Below are 7,838 nucleotides of genomic sequence, written 5' to 3'. Positions count from 1 at the left end.
TAATAAAGACAAATATAATTATATATTAATAACAAATATACATAATACCTTTACCAATACAAATATTTGAATTCTAATACCAATACCAAATTGGTATAGAATATCCACAGAGTCCCGCCCGGGTGGCCAAATTGTTGCCAAAATGGATTGGCTTGCGTTTTTCTTTTCTTCTTGTTTGTGTGCGGGTACCAGAAAGAAGGCAGCTGAAGTACGCACTAGCTAAACCCCCTTTTTTATTGCCACCAATAAAGGTGGCTCTTGGCTGGGAGCAGGAGGAGGCCACCACACTACCTAAGCTATATGCAGGTTACCTCGTGTTTTTCTTTCTTTCATTGCCTTTCCTAAGTGCCTGTTGCACTGCAAAAAAATGTCAAGACTGACAGAACCACCTGTCTTATTCTTGTATTTCTCTCCTAAATGCACTTGAAGTTCATACCAATATTGAAACTAATAAATATTTCTATAGCTCTGCAGAGAAGATTGAGTGCAGTAATTATTGCAACAAAGGGAAAGGGAGATAATACACTCCGGGAGATCACCTTTGTCTTTCTCTTCTATTGTCTATGAACACGTGACTTTCTCAAATGCTTTTTAAGAGTTTGTAAAATATGGATAATCCCGAGCCATGAAAATTCTTGAGAATTTGTTCTCTTTGTTCTTTGGGTTTCTTGGTTTAATTTTTCCTTTTATTTAAAATACCTTTAAAAAGATATTGTACGATTTTGGACACAAATTCACGTGAAGGCAAACAATCAGAGGAGGAAGTAACTTGGCATTTGTAGTGGCCACGACATATAAAGGCATTATTATCCATGAGTATCTTTGATACATCAGTATCAAGAGAAAGCTTTCCTACAGGTAGCAGTCTGACCTTCCCTTAGTGCTAGCTGTTGAAATGCGGGGTCAGGCCCATTGGAACTCTATTTTGGACTGCTTATGCAGTGCCCAGTAGCCAGGTTTTCTGTATGTAAGCCCATGAAGTTCTGTGTGCAAGCCCAAGACCCCCAGATCTCGATCTCCAGCATGATCCAGGTTTTCAGAACTCTGTAGTTCTGTCTTTAGGCTGTTCCCGTTTGCACATGCCACCCCCAATGCAAGAAAAGCAGTTGTAGAATGTTGGTCCTCAGGTCCTTGATCCAGGTGTGAAGCTCCCCTAGGGTGAATGCAGGCATCTGGAATCCCCTGGGGGACCCTGTTGTCCAGGTCTGTGGGATGTGCGAGGGTCACTGAGGTCTGGGAGGCTCCGGCATTGCCACGTGGTCCTGGGAGGCAGAAGGAGGAAGGGAGAAAGAGGAAGAAAGGGGAGGAGACCCTATATCCCCATCTGAGGGCGGGTGTGGAATCATGGGGCAACTGGGGTGTCCTGGGAGCAACTGATGGGTCTAAGGGTGAAAGTGTGGGACCCTGGGGGCAACTGGGGTCAACTGGCTGTAACTGGGACCCACAAAGGGACAGTGGGGGTTCTGGGGAAAATGGAGGGAAGTGTCAGGGTGTCAGGGGCAATTAGGGGAATCTGGGGGAAGCAAGGCAGCCTGGAGTGGTCCTGGGTGCAAGGGAGGGGTCCCGGAATGGGCCAGAAGACAATGGGAGTCCCAGGGGGGGCCCTGTGAGTTTAGGAGTCCCGGCAGCCTATGGCCCAGCTGGGACACTCGGGTCCCCTCGCATTTGTAGGGAATCCTGAGGGACTGAGGGTCGAGGGGGGTTTTGGAGTCCCATGCTGGTCTGCGGGGAGCCCCAGAAGCATGGGGATTTGGAGGGTAAGGTTTACCAGGTCGGGAGGACTCACGCTAGCAGCAGCACAAGCGCCATGGAGCCAAGTGCCAGCCCCAGTTCCAGCGCTGCCATGTGGTGCCAGGGGTTCCTGCCTTGGGGCCAGCGCAGCACAGCTCTGAACCGAGCCTGGAGTCCCTGCTCTGCCTCCACGCTTCCCTCTGATACTGTGGGGACCCAGGCACCTCAGGTGATGGGGCAGTGCCCCCCAGGGACCAGGTATCCCTGAGGCACCTGCTCCAGCCACAGACCTCACTGCCCGCAGGGACCCAGGCGTCTGGGGGTCCCTGCTCCACCCCACATGCCCCAGCACCCCCGGAGGAGCCAGGCATCAGGGAACACCTATTCCCTCCACCTGTCCACCAGGGACCCGGGTGTCCTGGCACCCTGCTCACAGCCCCATGCACCCCCCCTCCCATGGACCCATGTGCCTGGGGTCCCGCTCCAGCCCACGCTGCTAACTGCCCCCAGGGCACTCCGGTGTCTGGACGCACCATTGAGGTAGAAGTACTTGCGGACCAAGGGCTCAGAAAGGACGCCCAGGCGACAGGCGATGGTTCCTGGCGTGGGGTCCTGGAGGGTCAGACTGAGAGGTCCCTCTGCACTCCCCTGCAGCTCCTCAAACAGCGCCAGATCCTGTGTGCGCAGCTGGGGCATGGGGGAAGACATCAGCACAGCCTGCTCCACCAGGTACACGGAACAGCATGCACGTGCATGCAAAGGCACCCGTGTCCTGCACCTGTGCTTGTCACGACCCTGTCATGCTTCTGGTACCCTTTTCTCATGCATGTGCGTGCACCTCATGTCCCACATGTGCTCCTCGTGCCCTGTGTGTGTGCACAGGGGGGTGCACAAGCGGAGCATACGCAAAAGTCACTTCCTTCACACGGATGTGCACACAAGGGCCTATGAATCTGCAAACACACGAGTGACCTGCCTCCTGCTTGCGAGCGCCCTTCACGTGGGTGAGCACTTGCTTGCATCCTGTGCATGCTTACACACATTCTCCTTACAGCACACCTATCTACTGTATAAGCAACGCCTGTATCTGTTGATAGTCCTCACACCAAGCGCACAGCTGTGTGCACGTGGGCCTCGCTAACCATGCCCAGTCCTCTCACGAATGTCTGTGTACACCCTTGCACATGCATGTGAAACTCACATCCTTGGCAAACATCCAGGTAACGGGCACATCAGGCGGGGTGGCAAAGGGCACGTCGCAGTGCAGTGTGATGGCTTCATCCGTGCGGGCCCGCATGTCCTGCACTGGGAGCATTGACAGACGTGTGAGTTCACATCTGCTCATGCACTTAGAGAAATAATTGCGCTCCTGTGCGACTGCACGTGCTCATGCGCTCACAGTGGGGATGGGTGGGCATGCACCTTGGCACAGTCTTGTGTGCTCACGGTGGGCCCGGCAGGCGTGCCCACACGTGAGGAATGAGGGTTGCCCCCAGAGCCCTGGCCGCAGCCAGCTCCGGGCTGGGGCTTAGCCCAGCCTGGACGCCTGGGTCTACCACGGCCCCCGTACCTGGGCAGTCCAGGGGAAACTGGCAGTCCACGAGGCGGCAGGTAGCACACTGGAAGACGCGGGCGGCTGGCTGGTACCCTGGGAGGGAGAGACTTGGCGGTCCCAGGGGGATGGGAGATGTACTAGGGGACAGGGGGTGGCAAGACAGAGGGATGGGCACTCACCACAGGGCGGGACACAGGCTGGAGCTGGTGGGGAGGAAGCAGCATTAGGCTGGGGATCACTGGGGATCCACATCCCTGTGATGAGCTGTCAGGGCTAGCACTTGTCCAGCCCTGATGGGGTCCCTGGGGGTTTCTCCAGGATCGGAGTGCCCAGGGTGGGGGTCTCTGTGATCGTCCCTTGAGTGGGGGTGGCAGGGGTTCCCCAGGGTGGGAGTCCTGGGTGGGTGTGCCCACTGGCCCCATACCTTCCTCCAGCTTGCTCAGCTTCATCCAGATGATGTTGACGGCTTCCTGCAGAGACACCTCAAAGGGCTCTGGGGTGTCCCAGATATCCAGGTGAGGCAATGTGCCCTCTCCCCAATCCCCATAAACCCTCCCCGGACCCCACAGATCCCCTGTACAACTCGCCTCGACCGCACATATCCATCGTGGAGTCCCATATATCCCCGAATACCCCATCACAAAAACCCAGAAGCTGTATACCTTGAAGCCCATATACCCTCAGGATTCCCCAAATATCCCCTTACAGCCCCCAGACCTCCATATAGCCTATATTTCACACACCACCCCCCCCACCCCCCCGCCTTCAAGGCCTCCACATCCCATCCCCCATGCCCCATGTCCTGGCCCTCCCCCCTCACACGTGCCACGTCCCCTGCTCACTCATGTCCTTCTGCTTTTCCAGAAAATGCAGGGCATCCATGACGATCTCCCGAAGTGCCTCGCGTTGCCCCGACCCTGGGACCAAGGAGACAGGAGCACTGGGACCAGCACAGGGTTGGGGTTGGAGGTTCAGGGATGGGAGGGTGCAGTAAGGGCTGGGGGTTTCCGGGGCTTCCTGGAGTCCTGATCAGGGTTTAGGGATGCTGGGAAGGGTCAGGTATCCCTGGGGATTCCTGAGGTCCTAGGTAGAGCCAGGGGGTCCCGTGGAGTCGCCAGTGTGTCCCTGGTCAGGGTTGGGTGATTCTAAGGGTCCCAGGCAGGGCTGGGGTTCCCAGAGGTCCCTGGGGTCCAGGTCAGGACTGGGGAGACCCTGGCATGGTTTGGAGTCCCCAGGGTGCTTGCCTGGTGTGGGTCCCTGTATTGGGTTTGCGTGGCAGCGCTTTGGTAGCAGGGGGGGCTACAGGGGTGGCTTCTGCGAGAAGCTGCTAGAAGCTTCTCGTATGTCTGATAGAGCCAATGCCAGCCGACTCCAAGACGGATCTGCCACTGGCTAAGGCTGAGCTAATCAGCAACAGTGGTAGCGCCTCTGTGATAACATATTTAAGAAGGGCTGAAAAACCAGGAAGAGGCAGCCGGAGAGCAGAGGAGTGAGAATATGTGAGAGAAACAACTCTGCAGACACCAAGGTCAGTGAAGAAGGAGGGGGAGGAGAGGCTCCAGGCGCCGGAGCAGAGATTCCCCTGCAGCCCGTGGTGAAGACCATGGTGAAGCAGGTTGTCCCCCTGCAGCCCATGGAGGTCCACGGTGGAGCAGATATCCACCTGCAGCCCGTGGAGGACCCCACGCTGGAGCAGGTGGATGCCTGAAGGAGGCTGTGATCCTGTGGGAAGCCCATGCTGGAGCAGGCTCCTGGCAGAACCTGTGGAGCCGTGGAGAGAGGAACCCACGCTGGAGCAGGTTTGCTGGCAGGACTTGCGATCCCGAGGGGGACCCACGCTGGAGCAGTCTGTTCCTGAAGGACTGCACCCCGTGGAACGGACCCATGCTGGAGCAGTTCGTGAAGAACTGCAGCCCGTGGGAAGAACCCACGTTGGAGAAGTTCGTGGAGAACTGTCTCCTGTGGGAGGGACCCCACGCTGGAGCAGGGGAAGAGTGTGAGGAGGAAGGAGCGGCAGAAACAACGTGTGATGAACTGACCGCAACCCCCATTCCCCGTCCCCCTGCGCCGCTCGGGGGGAGAGGTAGAAAATCGGGAGTGAAGTTGAGCCCGGGAAGAAGGGAGGGGTGGGGGGAAGGTGTTGGTTTTTTAAGATTTGGTTTTACTTCTCATTATCCTACTCTGATTTTGATTGGTAATAAATTAAACTAATTTCCCCAAGTCAAGTCTGTTTTGCCTATGATGGTAGTTGGTGAGTGATCTCCCTATGTCCTTATCTCGACCTACGAGCCTTTTCTTCATATTTTCTCTCTCCTGTCCAGCTGAGGAAGGGGAGTGAGTGAGCAGCTGTGTGGTGATTAGTCCGGCTGGGCTTAAACCACGACAGTCCCCAACTGCCCGGGATCCTGGCCAGTGTCGGTGTGAGGGCCTTGGTTGAAGTGGGGAACCGCAGAGGGCTCTGGGGTCCTGTTCAGGGTGGTGATCCCCCTTGGGATGGAGGTCCCTGGTGGGATGGAGGTGCCAGTCAGGATGGGGGTCCTTGGGCAGGGGCCCTGTCGGGTTGGGTGTCCCTGGGGTCCCATGACGCACCCACAGTGACAGAAGCGAGTGGCACAGCAGCCTGGACGAGGGCCTCAAGGCAGTGTTGATGGCAGGGGTCCTTGGGGGGAGCCCCAGTAATGTCCCGGCAGAGCCGTGCCTGCTGAATGGGGGGCCCAAAGCAGAGCAGGCAGGAGTGCACCGCAGGGAGCCAGGACACCAAGGCCACCCACTGCCACAAGCCAGGTCCCCCTGCCCGGATGCTTCGGTTTCCAGGGGGCCAGGAAGCCAGCACCAGCATCAGAGGCACCCACCACCACGCCATGTCTCCAAAGAATAGCACCCAGATGCCTGGGTTCCCAGGGAACAGCAGGGTTCCTAGGCGGAGCCCGGGTGACTGGGTCCCCAGGGGACAGTGGGGTTCCTAGGCGGAGCCCGGGCGACTGGGTTCCTAGGGAACAGCAGGGTTCCGAAGGCGGAGCCCGGGCGACTGGGTCCCCAGGGGACAGTGGGGTTCCTAGGCAGGTCCCAGATGGCTGGTTCCCCTCTTGAGAGGAGTGGGTATACCCAGACACACGGGTCCCCTGGGGTGTGTGGGCTGGAGAAGGGGCTCCCAGTCCCTCATTTTGGTCTCCCCAAATCGTCTGCCTTCAGTCCCTGCCAGTCACATTACTTGGTGTCCCCAAATCCCCTCTATTTAGATGTCTAATTCCTCAGCTTCACCCCCTATAATCCTGTCCCATCAGCACCCCCAGTCCAGTCTCTTGCAGTTCCCAAATCCCCTTCCTTGAAACCTATGCAAGGCTTCTCCTTTTCATTCCTTCATATCCCATCCCCTGAATACCTTCATACTCGCCCGCCAAGGCAGGCTGCCTCGGAGCCCGCCTGATCCGCAGCAGAGGGGCAGATCTTGGCGCACGGAGGGGGTTCCTGAGGCGAGGAAACGCCAGGGCAGTGGAGAGACCCACCAGGAGCCAGCAGCTCTCTTGTGAGCTTTAAACTCGACTTGAAGGGGGAAGGGGATAATATCAGGCTTACCCTTGACAAACTGTGGGATAACCCGCCAAGGTTAGAGGGACGGGGTGCTAGCGAGGGCCCTCAGCCTGTTGCTCTGAGATGTGCTGGGTACACTGCAGCACACTTGAAGTCCTACGGACATAAGCCAGGGGCTCCTGAGGTAATAGGAGCCAACAGGGAAACACCAGTGAAATACCTCAAAGGAATTAAGGGGTGTTCCTCTAAGAAGGTGACATGTCCGACAGCTCAGCTGAAGTGCCTCTACACCAATGCACACAGCATGGGCAACAAACAGGAGGAGCTGGAAGTCACCGTGCTGCAAGAAAGCGATGACCTAGTTGCCATTATTGAAACTTGGTGGGATGAATCCCATGACTGGAGTGCAGCTATCGATGGCTACAGGCTGTTCAGAAGGGACAGGCGAGGAAGGAGGGGCAGAGGGGTTGCCCTCTATGTCACGAAATGGATAGATTGTGAAGAGCTGTCTCTGAAGAACAGCCATGAGCAGGTTGAAAGCTTATGGGTAAGAATTAGAGACCGAGTGAACAAAGGGAACCTTGTGGTTGGTGTCTACTACAGGCCGCCTGATCAAGGGTAGCCTGTTGATGAAGGCTTCTTATTCCAGCTACAGGAGGCATCACGCTCGCAGGTTCTCGTCCTGCTGGGGGACTTCAACCACCCCAACATCTGCTGGAAAATTAGCACACGGGGAGCTGTAGGCAATCCAGGAGACTCCTGGAGTGCATCGAGGATGACTTCTTAAGCCAGGTAATAGATGGCCCTACCAGAGGGGATGTGATACCGGACCTGTTGGTCACCAATGGGGGATGAAGGGAATGAGAGCTGCCTGTGGAGAAAGATTTGGAGTACTAGTGAATGAAAATCTGGACAGGAGCCGGCAACGTGCGCTCATGTAACAAACAGGATGTGTGGCCGTAACAAACGGGATGTGTGGTCTATTAGATATGCCTTAAACAAGCCGTTGCAGGATAAGACA

General features: G+C 56.4%; 1 pseudogene; it reads right to left on the bottom strand.

The window, feature by feature from the left end:
• Window positions 1-1,764: 1,764 nt before the first annotated feature.
• On the bottom strand, window positions 1,765-6,149 carry LOC132319200 (sperm acrosome membrane-associated protein 6-like; annotated as a pseudogene).
• Between the last annotated feature and the right edge of the window lie 1,689 nt (window positions 6,150-7,838).

The sequence above is a fragment of the Gavia stellata genome, chromosome 25 (genome assembly GCF_030936135.1).
Source record: "Gavia stellata isolate bGavSte3 chromosome 25, bGavSte3.hap2, whole genome shotgun sequence".
Classification (NCBI taxonomy): domain Eukaryota; kingdom Metazoa; phylum Chordata; class Aves; order Gaviiformes; family Gaviidae; genus Gavia; species Gavia stellata.
The sequence above is the reverse complement of the archived record's forward strand: the minus strand, read 5'-3'. Positions and strand labels throughout refer to the sequence as shown.